Below are 23,586 nucleotides of genomic sequence, written 5' to 3' on the forward strand. Positions count from 1 at the left end.
ACTCTGAGACTTCAAAGGGTTCTATTGCACCGATTTTAGCTGGAGAAGGGCGTGCTATAGTGATGAAATATTGACCAACAGGTTCTTACTTACCCACAGGTCACTTAAGGGGTTGGAGTTAAGGCGTCAATCTTCAGCCACTTTTAACAATCTCATTTGTGACGTGTTACCCAGGAAGGGGAGTACAGTTCTTTCACAAGTGGCTTGGTTAATTATGCTGACAGTTTGGGCAAGAGATAAAAGTCAAAACTGGGTCATCCCTCCTTGTGACCCTCTATTTTCTAACCATCAGTTCACTGTCTCAAATGTGATAAGGTTTGGTTTATTGTTGCTAAAAGTTCAGTTTGGTGCGGCTGCTGTGCTACTCGAGACTGTGTCTGGGATGACTTCTGAAAATAAGTGGGGACTCCGTTCAGTAAACATGAAAGGAGAAGCAGACAAAATGTGTTTTGTTTAATGAATGTGAAAAGATGTCATTTCACTAAGGTTTCTTAAAGTTCCCTGCAGCTACATCTAAGTGTGGGCATACCGTTCCTAATGGGATGCATCAAGCAAGAATAAAGTCTGCCTTCACACCGTGGGGAATATTGACCTGAATAATAACCACACACGGAGAGGTTTGCTCATCCACATCCTCCTGGTAGACCACACACTAATTGGTAGAATAAAGGAGGTGATAATATTATCTAATAAACACTGCTGCCAACGGATCAGCATCTTTTGCTGTGCCCAGTGACTACATAGGTCCTAGAGAACCCACATTTGAACCTCAGGGAAGCCTCGGGAGACTACACAATGAAAAAGCTACAGATAAGGGGCACTGGTCTAGCCTGCAGCCACTCAAAAAAAGGTCACTTTTGCTTCAATATAGCTCTAAGGCCTCTAATCCAAAGTGAATATGCTGGAATTTTTCAAAAGACACGGATGTTCCAGGTGATTTTGAGCAATCCTGGCCCACCGGAGTCTCTGAGAGAGCTAATACCAAACCAAAGAGAAACTTTTGCCCCCAAAAGCTAATATTCTCATCTGTGATGAAATTATTAGACTCTTGAAGCTACCCAAAATGTGTAGATAGACAGGCAGTCCTGACCCAGCCCAAGATCAGCACTTAAAGAAGCCAGGGAATAGGGGTGCACGTCCTTAACTCAACCCTTGGGAGGCAAACTCAGGAGGACTGCTGGAGGTTCAGTCCAGCCTGGCACAAAACAAAACCCCATCTGTAGTAGCTTCAATGTAATTGGCCCCCATAAGCTCAGAGGGAGTGGCACTGTTAGGGGGTGTGGCCTTGCTGGAGGCAGTGTGCCACTGTGGGATCCTATGATCCAGTTATGCTTAGTTCGGTTTACTTCCTGTTGCCCACTGATCAAAATGTATTAACTCTCCACTCCCTCTCCAGCACATCTGCCTGCAAGCCACCATGTCCTGCCATGATGGCAGGTTCAGATGGACTAAACCTCTGAAACTGTAAGCCATCCAACTAAATGTCTTTTTTTTTTTTGTAAGAGTTGCTGTGGTCACAGTGTCTCTTCACAGCACTTGAAACCCTAAGACATCATCTTACTAGAAGGCTCCCAGACATAACAGCATTCCCAGCAAGCAGAAAATATACCTATATGTTACCTAGGACACTAGGTTCCCTTGGGAATCAGCACTGATCCTTGGTGTTCCAAAGGTAACTGGACTGGATCAGAATGGCATGATTAGGAAACTTGAGCTTTAGATATATGATGGGAAATTGCCCTGGAGTTCTCAGGCTCTTACCTGTTCAGCTACAAAAGGCCAAAATGCTTCTTAAGATTGAAGAGCAGAAAGGAAACTCTTGTGTGGGCTTCCACAGCTGGTGTATGGAGGGTCAGGTTAGGGTTAGGGGCGGGACTGTATTAGACATCCATCTAGCCGCACAGGTATACCAGGTTGTGGCTGTATTAGTGGATCCGTACCTGGTTCTCTTGCCTTCGCCCACACTTAACAGGAGAAACCTATCTCCCAGCACACACAGACCCCTCATACTTCTTTCAATGAGAGCAAATTCACCAAAACATGGACTCCAGGCAGTATAGGTCCAGCTTATGTGGAAGCTCGGCAGAAGTGAAAGGACCATTTTCTACAAAGAAAAAAAACAAGATGATTAGGATCAGGATGGTTGTCACCACAAATAAAAGAGCCCTGGCTACTCTAACAGAACAACCCCCGGAACAGGAGCACTAAGTATTTTAGCCGGCAGGGGAGGTACCTGAGTTTGAAATTTGACAATTTGGGTGACCAGTCATCAGAAAAACTGGTGTGAGCTGACCGCCAGCAGGAATGAGTTTCCCTCATAGAGAAAGGTTTCGAAAACCATGTATATCGACCCAGCGAAAAGTTTGGAGGCCTGAGAAATGTGAGTGTAAAAATATCCCAGATTAACTAATGAAAGAGGTTTATGTTATTTACCAGATCACAAAAACAAGGCCTGAATTCTATAAGAAAGCAGGCACCGACTTTCTGCCCAAGAAACCACGTCACCCAGGTTATGTTCCAGATGGAACATAAACAAAAAAATATCTTTCTGTTTACGTGAAACTCTGGAAATACACTCATGTGATATGGGCCAGTTACTGATGTGGGCAGTTACTGATGTTGCTTTGGCTTCAGTCATGATCCCCGGGATTTACTTTTATGGACACGCACACACACACACACGCACACACACACACAATCTTCTTTTGTTGCTGTTGGTTTCCTAGGGTCAGGATGGCTGCTTGAATGAGCTCAGAGGAAACGGCTTCATTATCCTTCACTCTAGAGGTAGCCCTCTAGCCAATTGTCCGTCACCCAGGGCTCACTTACAGACTCACACTCTAGCCCTCTGTCTAGAGGTTGAATTTATAAATTTCTTTATAAATTGCTATGTTACTCTATTACAATGAAAGCAAAGCTGTCTGCTCGACAATGGACAGTAAGCTACAGTCTGCTGCAGGCCTTGTTAACCGCCTGTTATTTTTGGTCCAGGTGGGGTAGGGCTCTATCAAGCATGAGGGCTCAGCCAACACCTCAGCTGAGGACAATTATCCTCAGTCTTTCCTGGGAATCTGACTCGTGTCCTGGCATTAGGAATAGGTGACGTTTGGGTCCCACCTCCTCCATTATGACGGACCCAGAACAAACAGATCTTTACAATTTCTGGATTGTAGACTGTACTGGGTTATTTTACCATCAACTTGACACTAACTAAACTCATCTAGGAAGAGGAACCCTCAACTGAGAAAATACACCTACCATATTGGCCTGCAGGCAAGGCTGTTGTGTGCGTTTGTGACTGATGACCAATGTAAGAGGGGTGCGGTTCTTTGTGGGCAGTACCTCTGCTCCTGGGTTCTGTAAGAAAGCAGGCTGAGCATGCCAGGAGGAACAAGCCCACGAGTATCATTACGTCATGGTCTCTGCATCAGCTTCTGCCTCCAAGTTTCAACCCTGTTTGAGTTCCTGCCCTTTCTTCTCTCAGTGATGGACTTTTATAAACTGTGAGATTTCTTCCTTTAGTTGTTTTGGGTCATAATGTTTTATCACAGCACTAGAGAGGAATGTAAAGAGGGGTGAGACAGGAACCCGCTCTCTTTCATGGAAAGAGGAAAGATTTCATAGAGGTAAGAGCTCTCTAGTGGCCTGGTTGCCTTGCTTTTCTGATCTTCACATCGAGCTCCAATATCTGTCTCTGAGTTTTTATTCTTTGTGCTACATTAGTGGGTTTTTTTCCCAAAAAAGCAAGAATGACTAGAATAGTTAACATCTGTCTTCTAATACATCATTTGCCAGATGTTGTACATCCCCTTGGCTTGAGTGTCTTATTTCCTTCCAGATATCCTAGGGACCTTCTGGCACTCTTGACAATAGTTGCATCTCTGATAATAGTTTTTAAAAAACATTATTGGGTTGCCTGCCACTCAGCAGCAAGGCACAGAGTTGCTGACAAGAGGGGAATAACAGTACTTGGGACAGGAGGGACACAGTCTGCTCTGTGGCTTCAGGAAGAAGGATGTGTGGGCACTGGCACTCTGTGTGTGTGTGTGTGTGTGTGTGTGTGTGTGACTTCAGGAAGGGTGTATGGACACTGGCACTCTGTGGCTTCAGCAAGGAGGACGTGGGGTATTGGCACTCTGTTTGGTGTTCCGCATCCAAGAGCATTACCACCTGAGAGATGGGTTTCCAGTGCTCACAACCAAATGAGTTCTGGGGCAGACTACAAAGATATGGATTCAGATTACTCAAGTCAAGGAGTAGACCAGCTGTAGAAAGTGACTGATACCATTAAAAATCAATCTTGGTGACAGATGAATCATCATGTGTGCCCTTGTTGACAGAGGTTTCTGTCCCACCAGGGTTTCTGTCCCACCAGGTCCCGCAGTCATTCAGTACCAAAAAAAAAAAAAAACCACACAGAGGTCTACATTAATCATAAACCAGTTGGCTTGGTACTTTGTGGCTTGGTACCTTTCATCAGCAAGACATTCGCATCTGCATCCTCTACATCTGAGTGACTACTACAGACTGAATCTTTATCTTCCCAGAATTCTCCTGTTCTCAGCACCCTACCCATACTTCCTGCCTGGTTGCCCCACCTATACTCTCTGCCTGGCTACTGACCAATCAGTGTTTTATTAAAATACAATTGACAGGGTACAGACCATTGTCCCACAGTATACCCTGAATCCAAAAGACTTTCCTTTAATGGGGCTGCCTCCTTGCCGTGTCCTCTGACAGTTCTATGTGGTGAACCAGGAGTTGAGCTGCCAGTCATACCAGAGGTCAGGAGATCCAGGCCTGGGTGTGTTTCTCAGTACTGTCAGTGACTGCTCACTGACATCATGGGCCTGCAGCCAGGTGATGTTGTCTATCCTTTGGAAGAGGCACATTTTTTACCTGAACCACATCAAACCACTGAAAATTCAGCTTCAGCAAGGACTAAGACTTCCCCTAAGCTCAAAAGCCTTTGAGGAGTTGAGGCAATTGATCGGATCGGAGTTGAAGAGTTTCAGACCAAATGGAACAACCCAATCCCTGAATAAAATGGAAATGGCTTTTGGAGATGCTGTGGATATCAACAGTCTTCAGGGTTTGGGTCAAACAAACCCTCGGGGCTAAAACAAAGTTCTTTTCGCTAAAGAGAAAATGAACTAGGAAAAAAAAAAGTCCAGCAGAGGCCAATTTCTTACTATTCATTAACTCCTAAGGCAATGCCACTGCAGATAAAAGTGCCAGGGACATTTTATACTGAAAGAACACTGCCTCTTTCAGTCTTCACTGAAGGTGCGTAAGAAGCTGGGGCGAATTTATGGAGGAATCTGGAAATTTGTATCCTCTTAGCAAGAACAGCAGACATTTCTATATGTCCACATGAAGAGGGCTGGTGAGTTTCATAAATTTCATAAGCTATTCCTCCAAATTTGAAATATGAAACAATATTTGCATATAAACTTTTAAAGCTGTGTTTGTCTATTGATTGCTGAAATAAAGACCTGTTTCACATGGAAAGAAAAAGAAAAATGCTTATTGGATATTCACAACAGCTATGTTTCTAACGCCTCACAAAATGAAACTCATCTATTTTGCCTCTGAGAAGTCTTAGAGGGCTCTTCCTCAAAACACCAGTTAGTGAGAAACCAAAAGTAGGAATCTGAGATTGCTGAGAGGAAGGGACCTTGGCAAAACAATGCCAGGAAGAGGTTAGAAGGCTAGGAGCTGGTGGGGGCGCGAGGGGGGCAGGGCAGGCAGGATTTGACTTGACTTCCGGCTATGGTTCTCTGGTCGCTGCAACAGAATACGGAAGTGACACAATGTGACTTCTGAAACTACATTGTATTTGTTATTCCATTGGGACACTTTAAGAACTAACCACGCCCATCCCAGCCACTTTTGGACCCTCCCCCCGCCGCCCTCTCTCTCTCTCTCTCTCTCTCTCTCTCTCTCTCTCTCTCTCTCTCTCTCTCTTGCGTGTGTGTGTGTCTTTGTTTAATGTTTGTCTATATCTCCCTTTTTTAAGTAATAAATGTCTAGCTTTATGTATAGCCTTATGTCCATTTACTGTGCCGTTCACCGTATCCAGCTGCCTGACTCTGCCACTCACCCAGGGACCCTGTACTGCTCCGGCGGCAGCTTCTGCCTGGCTTGCAGGCCGCCCGGGCCATCATATCATCATATTCTTTTTAAAAGAACAATAGTATTGACTGCAGAGCTCCTGCCAGGGTTTCTTGGAACACTGGCTCTCGGGACACTCCATCACGGAACACAGACCATCTCTAGATGACACAAGAACTACTTGTAGGTTCATCAAGAGCTTCACCTTCAAGTCATCTCAGCCAGGGCAGTGAGTGAACATGTAGGGGAAGCCCTGAGGCCTCAACCTACACAAAGAACTACAGTCAGCTAAGACATGCCAAGAATAGTCCTCCCCGGGTAGAACACACAATTGGTTATCCAGTACTAAATGGTCAGCCCTGAAAACATAATGCAAGTAACAGTTTACAGACATAGCGGGTTATATTATATAAAACACATTTTATATAATATAAAAGGGATGGTATAATGTAAAAAGGAGACCATGAATTTTAAAAAGAACAGGAGTGGTATATATGGGAAGGTTGGAGGTAGGAAAGGGAAAACGATGCAATTGTTTGGGTGGAAAGTTCCACCCTAACCCCCTCCCAGGTGAGTTGCCTTAGTCCAGACTCCACCTCCCAGAAAGCCTACCAAACAGTGACCCCCTCCCCAGAGAGGCTCAAGACCACTTCCACAGGCTATTTAATCCCCCTCTACCCCCAGAACAAACAAGTGGTTTTCTGGTCTTCCTTTCCCATTTTCGCTCTGAGGGTCTGGAAGGCCACCTGGGAGCCCTGGCATCCAATAAACCTCGGCTTTTTCTAATTCGGTTTGGTTTGGTCTGATTTGGATTATTGCGTCAGCAGAGAGGTTTATTGGGGTACAAAAAGTTTTCAGTAATTATCTCAAAATTTAAAGAAATGGTTGAAAAACACAGAGTATAAAGTTATCAAAGAATTAACAAAAGTCATTAAAATAAAAACAAATAACTAGAAACAGAAGAAATTCCGTCAGGAGCTGGAGAGATGGCTCAGTGGTTAAGAACATTTGCTGCTAGTGCAGAGGACTGGGGTTTAGTTCCCAGCACCCACATGATGGGTCACAACCTTCTGTAACTAACTCCAGTTCCGGGGTATCCATTGAGCCCTTTCTGCGTCTGAGGACACCAGACAGACACTAACATGATACACATGCATATATGTAGGAAAAACACTCACACACATAAATTTACAAAAAAATAAGAATTTATGCCTGCATGAAAGAAACATTATATCCACCACAACAATTACACGTCAGAATTGGTTCTTTAAAGCCCCACCCCCACCCCACCCTCATAGCCCTCTAGTTACAACTCCCAACTTAGCCAGAGTAGCAAAGAGTAACCCAGGCTTTAATTGGTACTTTCTGCGCACTCCTGCCCCCTGGTGGCCACATTCTCTCTATACAAAATCAACATTTCCTGCCTACTGGGTTTCATTCTTCCTGAGATTTTATGAAAATTGTATTCTTGGGTGGATCTTCCTTGATGTACCAGGCCTTAAGTACTAAGATTTTTTTTTCTGGAATTCTTTGGTATTTTTATCCCATCATTGTGTTCTTTCTGGAAGTTTTATCAGAGATCCCGAATTGATCTTTTACTGTCCTGAGTTTTCTTTCTTCTATCCTCCTACGCCCCCCTATTTTTTGAATGGCAATGATTTTAGAGTCATCAAAAAGAAAGTACCAAAACATCTTACTACATAAACAAAGCCATGTTTCCTAAAGCCTTAACTTACCTGTCTTGGCAATCGCTTGGAGGAAGGGGAAAGTTGAGATGTGTATGAAGTTTTGGACTCTGAGCGGTCTTAACAAGCTCAGACTTGATCGGGATTGGATAAGAATGGTGGGTAGGGATTGTGGTCACAGCAAGCAAGGGTCTTGAGACCAGTGTTCCTGCTTGGGAGTAACCAGTGCTTGATGGTTAACTGAACTGTTCAGTGTTCAATTTCAATGAGTTGTTTTAGGCTGAAATAATCACTTCCCAGAGTAAAGAATTCTTCCTTTGCCCCTCTGGGAAAGTTTCCTGCTCGTGCATCTTAGCGATGTAATAGAAAACTAAAGTATTGTAAAGATGAAGTGTAAACCGTGGGCATAGACAGCCTCAAAGCTTCAAAGTCTCCCTGCCTATCTACCTTCTGTTTTTTAAGCGAGGATGTTGCTATTGTTTAGTTAGTCGGAGTGGTTGGTTGGTCGGTCAGTTTGTCCATTTGTTTACTCTTTGGTGTTATAGACTGACCCAGAGCATTGAATACACAGCACATACGCTGCCAGTGAGCTGTACCCACAGTCTGCTCCCTTTGGTTGAATTTTTAACTCTGCTATGGCATCTTTTTATTTTTACAGCATTCTTATTTCTTCTGCATGCTCTTTCTCAAAAGCTCCTTTCTTTCAAGGGAAGGAAGCCTGCTGAATCTTTTGTTGCTTCCAATAATAGGTTTGAGGTCTTTAAATGATGTTTTCTTGTCAGTCTTTGGAGGTATTCCTCAACTTTCTGGAGGTGATCTTTGACTGTGTGTTTAAGAGCGAAGACTATCAGTTAGCATATGCATCAATTAAGCAAGACAAATAAATTCCAGGAGTCTGCTGTACAGCATTCCACAATAAAAATGTATGGGCTGCTAATGAATAAAAGTGATCAATAGTCTCACCCACCTATGAATCCTATAAACCTTAGTAATGAATAACCTGCAGGCAGAATGTACCCTCTAGTATAATAGTGGTATGGCTGTTATGGGAGTAACCAATCATTTTCTGATTGGATTTGAGACCTGCCCCGCAGGAAAGAAATTGTGTCTGGTTCTATAAAATTTGGGACAATCTTGGGGCTAAGGAAGTCATTGACCCTAAGGGGAGCTGGCTATCATTGTTTCACTAAATGGTTATCCTGCCAAAGAGTCTTCTAAATACTCATGTTTATACATAATATTAGTGTCCCATCCAGTCTTCATCAGTGAAGTTTCTTGTTGCAGTGGATGACAGCTAATGCAGAAAGAACTCACCAACATGCATGCCTAAGATACATGATGATGCAGTGCTTGGCCCTAAACAAAACAGCATGGCATGGCCATTGCGCTCATGCCCTCATTGCAGGTGTGGTTACCTGCACAAGGTCAAAGCCCTCAATGTTTGGTCATGAGTCTCTGGTCCTCATAGACCATCAGCAGATATCGGCTCTTGGGGAAGGGGTGTCATTTTATTCTGGGGCATCACCACTGATAAGTTGCCCATGCTCCAGTAAATAACCTCCCATCTGTGCCCAGGCAATAACAAAATAATAATAACAACTTAGTGGGTCACACACAGAAAGACATGAAAGTAAGATGGAGACTTAATGAGGGGAAAGTTCAGCTAGAGAGGGAGGCAGCTGATGGGAGAGAGGAATAGAGATCGAAACGACTAAAATTCATTATGTTTACATACGAAATGGTCTTACAAAAAATTGCAAAGACTCTGGGTGGATACATTTCACCTTGAGTAGTCTTAGTATAGTAAAATATGTGAGAAGACCGATGAGACCCGCAGCAGGTCAGGTCTAGGGGCTAGGGGTTGGGCTGGTCAGGGTTGATGGGCAGAAGGGTTCGCCTGCTTCAAGCCAGCAAGCTTCCCAGTGGGGATGCTGCAGTCATGTGTGGTCTGAAGAGGCTGGCCAGGCTGGCAGCATTCTCAGAGCAGAGTACGGGTGGGGAGGGCAGATGTCTATGTTTTATCCTGCCTTTCAGAGAAACCTCACTGTGAACACAGCAACGCTGCACGGGGCTGCGCCTTGTACTCCAGCGCTTTTCTCCTTTCAGAGACGCCTTGTACCTCATTCACTTGAGCTTGTCTGGGGTCTGGAGAACAGACTTGCACTGAGCTTCCCTCCCTGACTGTTTAGTGGTTATCACTCTGCTAAGTCAGTTCCCACTATTGCATCTGCTCTGTAGCTGCCAAAATGTGGTCACTGTTGTCATTTTACCCAGTGTCTTGGTCCTTGTGGGTTTATGCATTTTGAACCTATTTGTCGTTTTAGAGGTTTGGGAACAGGCGGCAGAGACAAGTGAATGTTCTCGTTCAACCACCTCTAACTAGGACACTGGCTTCTCCTAGTTCTGTGATTTAAAATGCATTTTAAGCGAGGAAAGAGTGAGTGGATAACTGGATGTGATGTTGGGGGTGTTGTATATTGGGAACCTCATGAGAAAAAGGAAGATTTGGTCTTTGAGAAGGTTCGTGGAAGAGATGAACTGTGTGTGTGTGTGTGTGTCTGTCTGTCTGTCTGTCTGTCTGTCTGTCTGTGGTGATTTCAACCACCAATGAATGGTGCTTTATTCTGGAAACATCTATGTATTACATGGTTATTAACATCCTTCCTCTCACCTCTATGCCTCTGCAAACCCAGAAAGATTGACAAACCAAAGCTGTCATGTATAAAAAGCTCTTACCTACTTTCTCAGAAGTCCCAGAGAGTGGCCCTGCCTGTGAGGAAGGGTTGTGAAGGACCCGTCTTGTGTTCACCAGACCGCCGCGCTTTTCCCTGGGGGAATCTCAGAGATTCATTTCTTCATCAGGACACACTATCGTCCCCCACTTGACACCTTAGCAACCTGAATATCGGATGCGTTTTTCATCTGGCAAGAGTCCAAAGTGACTTTGTGTGGGATGCTCAGGCTGAGGAAAGAGAGAGCTCTGTGTGTTTCTAGGAGACCATGTCCTGGGGGTTGAAAGGGGCTGTTCAGTTCGTATGCCTCGCCGACACTGCCTGTTTCTCAACTCTGTGGCTGTCGACCAGAGACGACCCCTCTGCTGCAGTTAGTTCTGAGAGTGTCCGAATAGGTATGCATGATGCTGAATCACATGGCACTCTAGGTCATCTGCAGGACCATCTTAGAAGACCTGGAGGCTTTCCTCCCTCCCTGCCTCCTTCTTTTCAGTCAAGGCACACTAGGTGGTGCTGTCTGCCCTGAAGTTTCAGCAGCAGCATCCCAAGGGTACATCTCCTGTTGGGCTCTTTCAGCACCTCGGCAAGCTGCTTCCCAGAACTCCAGCACTTTCCTGCCTGCCAGTCCTACAGGCAGCAACGGGGCAGACTTCATCACTCTGCGGAGTAAGCCAGTCCCTCATTCTGCTAGAAGAGATAATTATCAATAAGAGGGATGCTCTTTCAAATTGGTTATGTTATGTCCAAATCTGTGGGTCCCCACAAAAGCCAATATAGAAGACCAAGTCCTGTATGTAAAAGCAAAGAGTCTTTATTTTAATCAAGTTTGCAAACTCAGTCTCTCTGCATGTCCAATATATTGGAATATCCGGAGAGCCCCGAGCTCAATTAGAATTGGGTTTTTATAGCAGTAAAGGTGGGGGTGAGGGGTTTCTGAGGTTCAGGACCCCTGACAGGCTGACATTTGTCTAGGGTGTCCTGGTGAAGTGCTGGCAGGTGTTTCTATTTACAGTGCTTAGAATGCCAGGAATTTCCTTTGAATGGGCTGCTCTTGGGTGGGGGTTGGGTAATCTTGGCCTGCCAGGCATTGTCACAGGGTAAACTATTGAGACTCTAGACTCCATTTAAATTTATCAATGGCCAGAGTCCCAGGTAATAATGGTTGGAGGAAGTAAAGAACTTCCTTTCTGCCCAGACTTAGATTATCATGGCTGGCCCTCACAGTTACTTTCTTGGGTATTCTGTCTCAGCCCAAGGGATGGTGGTTGCCCTGTTCACCTGTTCTTCCTGTATTATTTTACCTCTAATGGTCCTCTTTATTCCTAAGAGTTAAACCCTATTACTATAGTATAATTCTTTTTAAAACCATTTAAGAATTTGTTTAGGTTTTTTTCAAAGCAGGGTTTCTCTGTGTAGACCTGGCTGTCCTAGAACTCGCTCTATAGACCAGGTTGGCTTCACAGAGATCCACCTGACTCTGCCTACTGAGGGCTGGGATTAAAGGGATGTGCCACCACTGCCTGGCTCACTTAAGATTTTTTTTTTTTGCAAAACGTTCCAAACAAATGCAAAAGGAGACTCCCAGTGTCCGTCTCCCTGTCTCTTTCCCTGTATTAGTCTCCTCTTGCTCTTCTGCTTTCTATGTTAGGTGGCTACAGAATTTTAAAGCAAATCTCAGACATCATGTCACACCTGTCACCTTTAAATAGTTTAGTATGCAACTCAAAAATCATTCTAAACAAGTGGGGTGTCGTGGCACTTGCCTGTGACCCCGGCACCTCGGAAGCCAGTGCAGAAGGATTGCTGGATCAAGGTCAACCTCCTGTGGAGCAATATTAGACAGGCCACAAATTTCTGCATTGTGTCAGCAGCCAGGCTTTCAAGCTACAATGGCAACAGAGGTGCTAAAAGCATCTTCAGACTGACTGTCTCCCGAGCTCAGGATACACTGATGTTGTTCTCCTCCTTTGTAATTATGAGGGCCTGGGAAGGAGTGTTAATTCCAAGCTAGTGACAGAGCTGCAAATGTGACTTTGGTCCTGCTACCCCGGAAACAGAATGCTAATGACCTGAGGGGGCTCAGTTTACCTTGGGAGATAAAAGGTGTTTGGAGAATAAACGCAGTGATCTTCAGGATTTGAATGAACCCTGAGACTCCCTTCCGATATTGCTGTGTGAACTGTGTCTCATTATTCCCGCACCTCCACACCGGTCCAGAGAGATAGTTTATGTTGGGGTTTGGACCCTGACAACCAACATACTGGCACCTGGCTGCAAAACAAAGAAAGAAAGAGAGAGAGAGAGAGAGAGAGAGAGAAATATGCCAACAGTTTTCTGCATAATCACAATGCCATTATCTTATCATTAATTTCTTAATGTCGTTCAATATCCAAAACAGTCATTTCTCCTATTATATATGAAAAACCTATAATTGTCCCATAGAGTCAAAATTAAAAACAAAAGTTATTCAATTAAATTTAGTTATGTCCCTTGAGATTCTTCTAAGCCTTTGAAGTTTTATGCATCTCTCAGTCTCGTACAGTACCCTCCCTTTTTCCTTTTGTTTGAATTGATTCGCTGATAGAATGAGTATAGTAATATTTTATTTAAGTTTTAATAAATAAAGCTTGCCTGAAGATCAGAGGGCAAAACTAAGCCACTAGAGGCCAGCCAGTGGTGGCACACACCTTTAATCTCAGGATTTGGGAGACAGAGGCAGAAGGATCTCTGTTAGTTCAAGGCCACACTGGGTTACATAAGATCAGTGAAGAAACAAATCCAGGTGGTGGTGGCTCACTCCTTTAATCCCAACACTTAAAGGGAATATAAAATGGGAGGAGACAAGACTCAGGGCTCAGTCTACAGTGCCCAGTCTTGGTAGAGGTGAGACTTCTCTAGTGGCTTGGCTGTTTTGCTTTTCTGATCTTCAACTTGAATCCCAATATCTGTCTCTGTGTTTTTATAATTCGTGATACATCTGATACACAAAGTTTGGGGTACGAATTCATGAAAAAGTCTTTTGCCTGTGGCTTTACAGCCACCAGCATAGGCCAGAACTACACACTCGGCCAGAGTCACCACCCTACTGGCTGGGTTTTTCTCTCTTGTTTCCCAGTAGGCTCTCCTTGAACCCCCTTCTTGGGCTGCTGCCAAACTAGGAAGCTGCCTTGAAATCCAGGCAATAAGCCTCCCATCCTCATCAACATTGTCCACAGATTTGAGAAGACAATTGGGAATTCTTAAAAAGGAAGAATTATTTAAAACACTCCCACATTAAAAAAAAAATGGGAAAACCATTACATTGGGGAGATTTGAGCCTCTGTATAATAATATGCTATACAGCATGAAAATGGAACAATTAAATGAGAGAAAAACTAATTTAGATGAAATTTATGTAACGTCAACTGTAAACACTATCAGCATTATCATTCTTGTTTTATCACTAAAAATGTTGATTAATCCAAGTGCTAAGAGATAGGCCTTAGAAAAACAATAAAAACAGAACGCAGAGATATTCAAATATAGACAGAGGAATTTAGTGGAGAATCAATTTCAGAATAGCATTATGTGGTTAGAGAGGAACAGCCTAACGTTTTCAAACAACCAACCCTAATATATCCAGTAATCTCACAGGAATTGCCAGATGGAAGAGGCTCTGTTACAGCTACTGGACTCTTGTGCCAGCCACTCTTAGTTTTAAGGAGATCCAAGGAAGCAGTTGTCTCATATGGCATGCATTCACCTTCTGTGAAGCAAGTTAAAATTATGATCAGTGTGTAGTAAAATTATTCCTAAAGACTGGGTATAATTGGTTAAAACTGTTTTAGGACCTGGACCACAATTTCAAAGTAGTACCTGGTTCAGAGAAGAGGTTAAGATTATTGAACTCACAGAGATCCATCTGCCTCTGTCTCCCAAATCCTGGGATTAAAAATATGTGCCAACACTGCCTGGCTTCTAGTGATTTAGTTTTGCCCTCCGATCTTCAAGCAAGCTTTATATATTAAAACATAAATAAAATATCACTGTAAATGAGAGTCCAGCAACAAGATACCTCTATGGTATTAGATTATCCATGTGTTATGTTCTTTATGTTCAGTATCTCCTTTGTACTAGAGCTAAAACAACTAAAAAAGATTATGTGTGTGTATTGCCTGTGTGTCTGTCTGTGTGTATGTCTGTGTGTGTCTGTGTGTATGTCTGTGTGTATGTCTGTGTGTATGTCTGTGTGTATGTCTGTGTGTATGTCTGTGTGTATGTCTGTGTGTATGTCTGTGTGTATGTCTGTGTGTATGTCTGTGTGTATGTCTGTGTGTATGTCTGTGTGTATGTCTGTGTGTGTGTCTGTGTGTGTGCCTGTGTGTGTGTCTGTGTGTGTGTCTGTGTGTGTGTCTGTGTGTGTGTCTGTGTGTATGTCTGTGTGTATGTCTGTGTGTATGTCTGTGTGTATGTCTGTGTGTATGTCTGTGTGTATGCCTGTGTGTGTGTCTGTGTGTGTGTCTGTGTGTGTGTCTGTGTGTGTGTCTGTGTGTATGTCTGTGTGTATGTCTGTGTGTATGTCTGTGTGTATGTCTGTGTGTATGTCTGTGTGTATGTCTGTGTGTATGTCTGTGTGTATGTCTGTGTGTATGTCTGTGTGTATGTCTGTGTGTATGCCTGTGTGTATGCCTGTGTGTATGTCTGTGTGTATGTCTGTGTGTATGTCTGTGTGTATGTCTGTGTGTGTGTCTGTGTGTGTGTCTGTGTGTGTGTCTGTGTGTCACAGCACGTCTGTGCTTACCAGCTCCCTGGGACTGGAGGTACAGAGAGGAAGGTTGTGCCCCACACACACACGTGAGTGCTGGGAACTATGCCTGAGTCCTCTGCAAGACAAACAAATGCTCTTAAACACTGAGCCAACTCTTCATGGCCCTCTAATTATGATTTCAAAAGCTCTCCCTTGACAGGGAGATATCTCAGTGCATAAGAGTGCTTGGTGCTCTAACTGGAGGCCCTAAGTTCAGATCCCCAGATTGGTGTGACCAGGAGCATGGACAATCTAGGTTTTTTTTCACTAGCCAGTCAGAATCTAGTGGCAAAATAGCAAGCCCCAGGTCAGTGAGTGGTCATTTCCCAAGGAAATGGGGCAGAGAGATAGAGCAGGACACCTGACCTCCTTTGGCTCAGCACATGCACATACAGGCACACACAATTGTACATCCATGTATGTGTACACATGCACACACACACTCCTCCTAGGCAGCGCTGTGCTGTCACCCCCATAATGAAGCACATACTATTAATTGTTTAACTTGTTGTGACTTTAAGATTGATCTTTGAAGCCAGATATGGCTTCTTGAAGGCAGGGATGATAACCCATCACTCTAGAGGCCGAGGCAGGAAGAGCTTATGTTTGAAGCCAGCACAGGCTACGTAGGAGACCTTGTCTCAAACAATCAAAAGTCAGTTTACTTTTAACTGATTTCAAGCTTAAGGAAATGTTACAGAAACAGTTTGTCGTTCCCACATATCTTTCGCATAGCTTTGTCTAATGCTGGCGTCTTATATAAGCAAAGGAACATCATCACCATCATCATCATCACCATCATCATCATCACCATCATCAAGAACAGATCAGCCTTAGTATAGCACTATCATTTAAAGCACAGACTTTATGTGAACATTAGTGATGCTTCCACTTACCTTAGCTCTCTGCTCCAGGAGTTTTACATGGTACTCAGTTGTCCCTTCCGCCAGTCTCTTCCAGTCTGTGACAGTTTCTCCCTTTCCACTACCCCTCATGACATTTATATCTTTTTATAAGGACTCAATTCTCTTTGTGATGGGACAAGGTACCGACAGAGGTCTCATGGTGGGAAAAGCATGGCTGCACTCACAGCACCAGGGCCAGCCCTGTCTGTAGTGGAAGGGGAGGCCACTTGCTCACAGATTAGTGCTTCAGGGAAGCTGAGAGCTCAGACTGGAACAGACACCAGAGCTGACCGTCTCCTGTGGCCCTAAATTAACCATCTAGGCACCATGTCCCAAAGACTTCACAACCTTTCTGAGCCAGCATCAGCTAGAAACTAAATGTTTGTTTAAAATGAGCCTGCCGGGAGACATTCCACATTTCCCCATAGCTTCCTAGCCCTGGCCTCCACAAGTTCATGGCCATCTCACCATGTAAAATCCATTTGAATCCAGTTCCGAAATCTTTAAGGTCTTAAAACTCCAACACTGTCTAAAGGTCCAAAGTCTCTTCTGAGACTCAAAGCGATCTTTTATGATCTCTTAACTATGGTACCTTTAAATCAGAAACCAAATTACTTAATTCTAACATAAAATGGCACAGAATATGGCTGGATGTGGTGGTGCACACCTTTAATCCCAGCTCTCAGAAGGCAAAGCCAGCCTAGTCTACAAAGTGAGTTTCAGGACAGCCAGGACTATACAGAGAAATTCTATCTCACAAAACAACCTAAATAACAGCCCTCCCCAAATGCCACAGAATAAACATTCCCATTCCCAAAGGAAGGAGTAGAGAAATAGCAGAGAATCAGTCAACCAAGGACTGAAACCTAGAAGGAGGGAGTGTGGTGGGAGACACACAGGCGACATTAAATGCTGCAGCTCCATGTCCACCATCCAGGATTCCTGATGACATCATCTGGACTCCAATGGGCTCGGGCAGCCCTGGACCCTTGGTACAGGCCTCCATGAAGCTTGAACTCTTGTGCCTTGCATGTCTGAAAAACTAGTACCACGTGGACAGTGACTGACATCAAATTCTGCAGTCAGCACAAGACCTAGCCTGGCCTCCACCACACAGCGACCCTGGGCAGTGAGGACTCTTCCCTAGGAAGCTGGTTTGAATTCGGAAACCCTTGCAGGGATACTCTTTGATTAAGAATTTTCTTTCAAATGAGTTTTCACTGATATACACTAAAGCCCTTGGTGGGGAGGCCCTGGCCCTCAGCAGGCCTTTCCTGTTGTCCCAGTGCAGAGGGCAAGGTCTCTCTTCAATTGCATTCGTTTCTTTAAGTACTGTGGCTCCTTCGCCTCCGGTACCGTGTTCGCAGCTTTAATGGGGTTTGAATGTCTCTTCTGGCTGAACTTCCCAGTTTTCTGCTCTTTCTGCTTTCTCGTCATAAACCTGCTAAGCGCAGTTTAGAGAGGGAGTCCCTCAGACTCAGGCAGCGCGCGCAGATCAATCAGTGCGAAGTCTTTGGGGTTTGGGGAGTTAAAGTCAGGAACCACTCGCTGGGCCAAGGAAAGTTGTAAATAGAGATGCTTAAAGTGAAAAGCATCTCTACCCCACTATTTCTTGCCCATGAAGTGGCCACTTCCCCAAACCACAGTTCTAGCCTCAGCTACCTCCGATTCAGCAGCTGTAGCTAAGATGACCTTTCCAGAAGAAAAATCTGGTAACAGTGCAACTTTTCAGAATTACAGGCGGTAGTGGCCCCTGCCTTTTACTCCAGCACCTGAGAGGCAGAGAATCTCTGAGTTTGAGGCACATCTGGTCCACAGAGCGAGTTCCAGGACAACTAGGGCTACACAGAGAAACCCTGTTCCTAAAAACATGTGAGTGTGTGTGTGTGTGTCTGTAAGTAAAACCTAAATACCTTAACATTTCACACCAGCCTTTCCAGAAGGTCTGGGATATAAATCATCAAAACACACATACACACACATGCACACGCGCGCACACACACACACACACACACACACACACACACACACACTTACTCTTACTTGGGCAACAGTGTGCACCTCATTCTCTTATGCTGCTGTGCTTTTACACTTCTGTCCTGTGTGAGGCACAGGAAAAAAAATCTCCATGTATGTGAAGGCCTGACAGGCTGTGTGTTGTTGGCATGAGCTAGCATGTCAAGGACCCTAGCCTCAGACCCATGGAAAAACAACAAGATTCCCCCAACCCACCTTGCCAAGGTCGGGGTGAGGCTCGGAGGCCTGGTAGGGCCTTTCTCCAGGCCATGAGTGGATGTTGGTAGTGTGTGCAGAGGGCACCACCATAGATTCCCCGCCTGACTAGGGTTGTTCTTTCCTGACAGGAAAACCTCAGCGACGTTCCTGGGTAAAGTCTGGGTTGAGACAGACACACGGTGTTGATCCATCCCTCCAGTGAAGACCTGGACCACAAACAGTTGGCAGCATCAACCATAACGTCATCGGCATCTTTGTAATGGATTGGTGGCCAGTGAGAATGTGCTCCAAAGACATGACCAACCCTCCAGGTGTGACGAAACCCGCCACTGACCACCTCACCTGAATAAACCGCTGCTGTGAAGAGCAGCGATCACTGATTCTCTAGTTCCACCGTTCCTGCTACACTTATTCCTTGTTTTTAGCTGTAAAGAATATAACTCTTCCCCATTTATTTCTTTAGCTTCAAAACTTTTTTTTAAGTGTGTGTGTGTGTGTGTGTGTGTGTGTGTGTGTGTGTGTAAGGGGTGCCTGTAAGTGTGTCTGTGCTGCACATGCATACATGCATGACTGGTGGAGGCCAGGAGAGGGTGGTGCAGCCTCAGGGACTGATTCCAAGGCTGTGCCCTAGCCATCTCAGGTCAAGAGCAGAGAGCGGCAGGAGACCTAGAAGAGACTCGGGTGTCTCTGAGGGCAGAGGGATTGTTGAGCCCCTGCACCAGAGTGGGAGGAAAGATCACGTGGATTTGCCAGAAGAGAAACAAGACACTCGGTTAAATCTGAATTTCACACAAATGGTGAATAATTTATCCGTTGAACGGTGTCCCAAACACTGCATGCAAAACTACTTACACTAACGCTTTTTGGCTTAGCTAAAATTCAAAGTTAACTGAGCATTCTGCATTTTTAACTCGCTAAACTGGCATCTATAGGGCCAGATTGCAGAGAGAGCTGACGCATACTGAGGAATTTTCTCCATGGTTAAAATGAGCCCGTGGAGGATTTGGATACAAAGGAGGGGATCTGAGACCAGTTAGAAGACAATGACGGCTGTCCAGGCAGGAGGTTCTGAAGTATGAGGCCAAAGCAGAAGGAGAGAAAAAGGATCGGTTCTAGCAACTGGTTAAATATGATTGTTGAAACAAAACAAAAACAAGAAAAATCTATGACAGGTTTTCAGACTGGGTGGCCGAAAGAATGACAGCTGTCATGCGCAGATGTGCTCATCTCAGAGAACCCTGCTCTAAACAAAACCTTGTTTGACCTTCCTTCTCCCCAGTCTTCACACCTTTGAGACCTAGCCTCAGTTTATCCTGATCCCCAGGTTATGCCCAGGCCCTGCACGTCAAATGCATCTTAGTTCTCTCTAGAGCGGAAAGTGTGGCCTGAACTTTTTCTACACCACCACCGTGGAAACAATTCCTGATACCTTAGACAGGTATGGCTGAGCTATTCAACCCAAAAACCCTACTCTGAGCGTCTGTTCCCAAAGACCACTTCTGAGATCCACATGCTTTTAGCCTAGGATACCCCACCCCCGTTAAAAAAAAATAATCAGAGTTTAATTTACACAATAATTCAGGTTTTTTGTTCTGGTTTTGTTTTTTGCTTGTTTGTTTGTTTTTTCAAGACAGGGTTTCCCTGTATAACAACCCTATCTGTCCTGGAACTAGCCCTTGTAGACCAGGCTGGCCTCAAACTCACAAAGATCCCCCTGTCTCTTTCTCCCAAGTGCTGGGATTAAAGGCGTGTGCCACCACTGCCCAGCAATAATTCATTTTGTATGACAGTGTTTTATTGGCTATTATTTGAAAAAAGAAAACGTGAAGGGGGGGAGCAGAAAAGAAGTGGAAACCAAGGTGAAGTGGTATGTTCCCAAGAAGGCCATCACTTTACCACAGACGGAATGGGTGACTTGCTCTTCCAAGGTGCCTCGGGGAGTTCACTTGAGGTCTGTCAGTCCTCCAAGAGGCTTCCAAGGAAGCCAAAGCCTCTGAAAGTCATTTCAGCCAGTGGCCAGGAGCTTCAGCCTTCCTTCCTGGGAGCACTGACTTTGAATTTATGGTTGTAAGAGACAATACAGAGGTGTGGGTATTCACGACCGAGTAATACCTAGTCCCTGGCATTCATTAAGTACTTATTAAATATTAAGTATTAGCATTATAATAATTGTTGAGTTTTGTGGCATGACGGTTGCAAGCATGACTTGACCGGCTGGAGCACCTTGTCTAAGCCTTGGTAAACACCATTGTGCCAAAATGGAAGTCAGATATGCAGCCAATGAGATCTGACTGATTCAGCAATGTATAGGCCATGGTCAGGGCAAGCCAGCCATACAGCAAGTGGTTTCAGCATCTCCACCTGATGGTGATCCCATCCAGGTAGCATACAACCAGACAACAGTGAGTGGCTACTAACGATTCCTTACGTTATCTACCCATCTTTAAACCTTTTAAATATTTGACTGGTCTCTGAAAGCCACGAAGGACATAACTTGATATTTGTTTTGTTTTATAAATGACAGCCCTGTGGCTGAAGGATAGTTTACCCAATCACAGGGTTCCTAGATTTGCCTCTGAAACCAGGCAGAGAGGAACTCGAATGTCAAATATAAGAATAATGATATTTTCTTTGGGAAATTTGCTACATTATCCTTTGAGTTTGCCTAGCCATAAGGAAATATCGTTCACTTGATGAATAATTCAAATCCAAGTCCCGTTGCTATGGAAAGGGAGCAGCTATCTTTGCCAATTGTTTTTTATGAGGTGCTCAGCTTCACAGACATAATGTTTACCTCTCTTGAGGGAGCAACAGCTCTTGACAAGAGGAAATATGATTTCAGTAAAAAAAAATCCCAGTTCTCTGTGCTTGTTAAAAGTTGCTTCACTATTCTGTGTTGCTTCTTGCTTCAAATACATGGGAAAGGTTCTTATACTCAAGGGTAACCTGGTGGCGGATGCAATAGATACCAACCTTGAGACGGGGACAAAGAGAATTTTGAGCCTTGGAAAAAAAACTATGTAACTTTTGCTTTTTCTAGAAACCGAGCAAAGCTGTTTGGTCTAGTGAAAATATAAGCTGTGGGGAAAATGACTCCCTGCAAATCTCCTAATGCTTGCTCTTCTGTAATGCGTGAGCATCTGCTTGTAGAAAGCCAACTTAACTGTAGCCATCTTGGCTGGAACTGCCATCTTTCCCCAGCTGACTCTGGCATACGCCCCAAACTCTATGAGACAAAGTTAAAAAGGCTGAGCCTGCTGTGCCAGCCATGATGTCAAGACTCTTTGTTTCTTATTTTGTAATGTTCTATGTATTATCGTGTATATGGTGTGTGTAAGAGAGATCACACACGTGCCACGGAATGAGAGCAGAGGCCGGAGAGCAATTCTTTTGGAGTCAGGTCTCTCCTTTCAGCTTTACATGGGTTCCAGAAATTGAACTCTTGTCGCCAGGCCTTTGAGGCAAGTGCTTTTACCCACTGAGTCATGCTGTTAGCCCCTAGACTGTTTCCTGACTGATAATAGACACACAAATAGTCTCTGAGAAAGGACAGTCACATTCCGATTGACTGGTGTATATCTTTGTCTCACTTTAACCCTCCCTTCTGATTTGGAGGACATAAGCCCTCATGTTTTGCTGTCAATCAGTACATTTATCTCTAATAAAGTGTGCTCTGTACAATCCTGGACATATCTGTTTTCATAGATTTCATCTCCTTCACCTTTGGCGGCCAGGCTCTCATCTGCTGGAATGGGCTGTTCCAAACAACTGCCATTAGCGCTGGAGCCATTGGATGACCTGGTTCCCAGTGCTCTTGGGTCACCTTCGTTGTGTAAAAGTGGATATGACTCCATCTATTCTGAACTTTAGACTTATACCTTAACCATAGCCCAGGACTTTCTGTCTATACCCCCTCAGCAGGATCCAGTCCAACCTAATCCATCCTCTCATCCTGCTCTTCAGAGTCTAACTAGAAGAGAGTTGGGTATATGCAGGGCATGAGACCAGGTACCCCTGGAGAGAAATACAATACACTTATGGTAGATGTGTGCAGAAAGTATTCACCTTCATCCACTTGGCCTATTAGGAAAAAAAAATACCTTAGACCAAGAGGATTCTAAACAATAGAAATTTATTCCTCACACTTATACTTTCTGCATACATCTACCATAAGTGTATTATATTTCTCTCCAGGGGTGAATTGTTTGAATGCTGAGAAAGGAGCAACAGCTGCTAAGAGATATTTGTTTATAAATGCTGCTGAATTAATCCAAGATAGATATTTTGAAAATACCTTGGCTTCAAAATTGAAGTCAAAAGGTATGTTACTTTGGAGAAGAGATTCTGCTTTTGTTTCCACAGAAAACGAGAGGCTCTGGATTTATTCAGAGTTAAGAAAAATCATCTTTGACCAAGGGAGGCCACCTGAGCAATCTCCGACAGGAACAGATGGCCCAGATGTCTGAGTTATACATCCAAAACAGATTCAAGACTGCTGCCTGAGATGATCAAGACTCACAGGATACTCCAGTCAGAACTTGATTATAACTCTAAATTTTCTTTAGGTCCCCATAAGATTATCAGCGCCCCCAACCAGCAGGAAGTAGCCTGAAATACTACGCCCACATTCCCAACAAATGGACTATGGGTATTTTTCTTTGTTTAAAAAAAAAAAGAGGGAAATGGTGTGGGAGAATTGTCTGTATCTGTCAATCATATTTTAATAAAACGCTGATTGGCCAGGCAGGCAGTATAGGCGGGAAAGCCAGACAGAAAGTAGGGGTGGTGCAATGAGAACAGGAGAATTCTGGGAAGCAGGGGTTCCTCAGCCACTCCTGCGCAGATCACTGAAGAAGCAACATGTAAGCTATCACACTGAGAAAGGTACTGAGCCCATGTGGCTAACATAGATCAAAATAATGGGTTAAGATAAGTTATAAGAACTAATAAGTAGCCTGACCTAATGGGCCAATCAGTTTATAACCTTATGGAGTCCTGTGTATAATTTCTCTTTGGGATTTGCCGGCTGTTGGGGTACCGGGCGGGACGGAAACCCCAACAAGCCGGCCCTCATGTTACAGACAGAGAGGGCTGGAGAGATGGCTCGGCGGGTAAGTTGTGTAATGTAC

General features: G+C 44.3%; 1 long non-coding RNA gene and 1 pseudogene across 1 annotated transcript; both read left to right on the forward strand.

The window, feature by feature from the left end:
• The first annotated feature begins 2,931 nt into the window (after positions 1-2,931).
• Positions 2,932-5,121, forward strand: LOC125416881 (thymidylate synthase-like; annotated as a pseudogene).
• A 118-nt stretch (positions 5,122-5,239) lies between these two features.
• LOC148120653 (uncharacterized) lies at positions 5,240-18,911 on the forward strand. The gene is made up of 2 exons (XR_015739098.1): positions 5,240-5,386; positions 18,586-18,911. It is a non-coding gene; the product is annotated as an uncharacterized LOC148120653 (long non-coding RNA).
• The last annotated feature ends 4,675 nt before the right edge of the window (positions 18,912-23,586 follow it).

Source organism: Myodes glareolus, chromosome 10 (genome assembly GCF_982192425.1).
Source record: "Myodes glareolus chromosome 10, mMyoGla1.1, whole genome shotgun sequence".
Lineage (NCBI taxonomy): Eukaryota > Metazoa > Chordata > Mammalia > Rodentia > Cricetidae > Myodes > Myodes glareolus.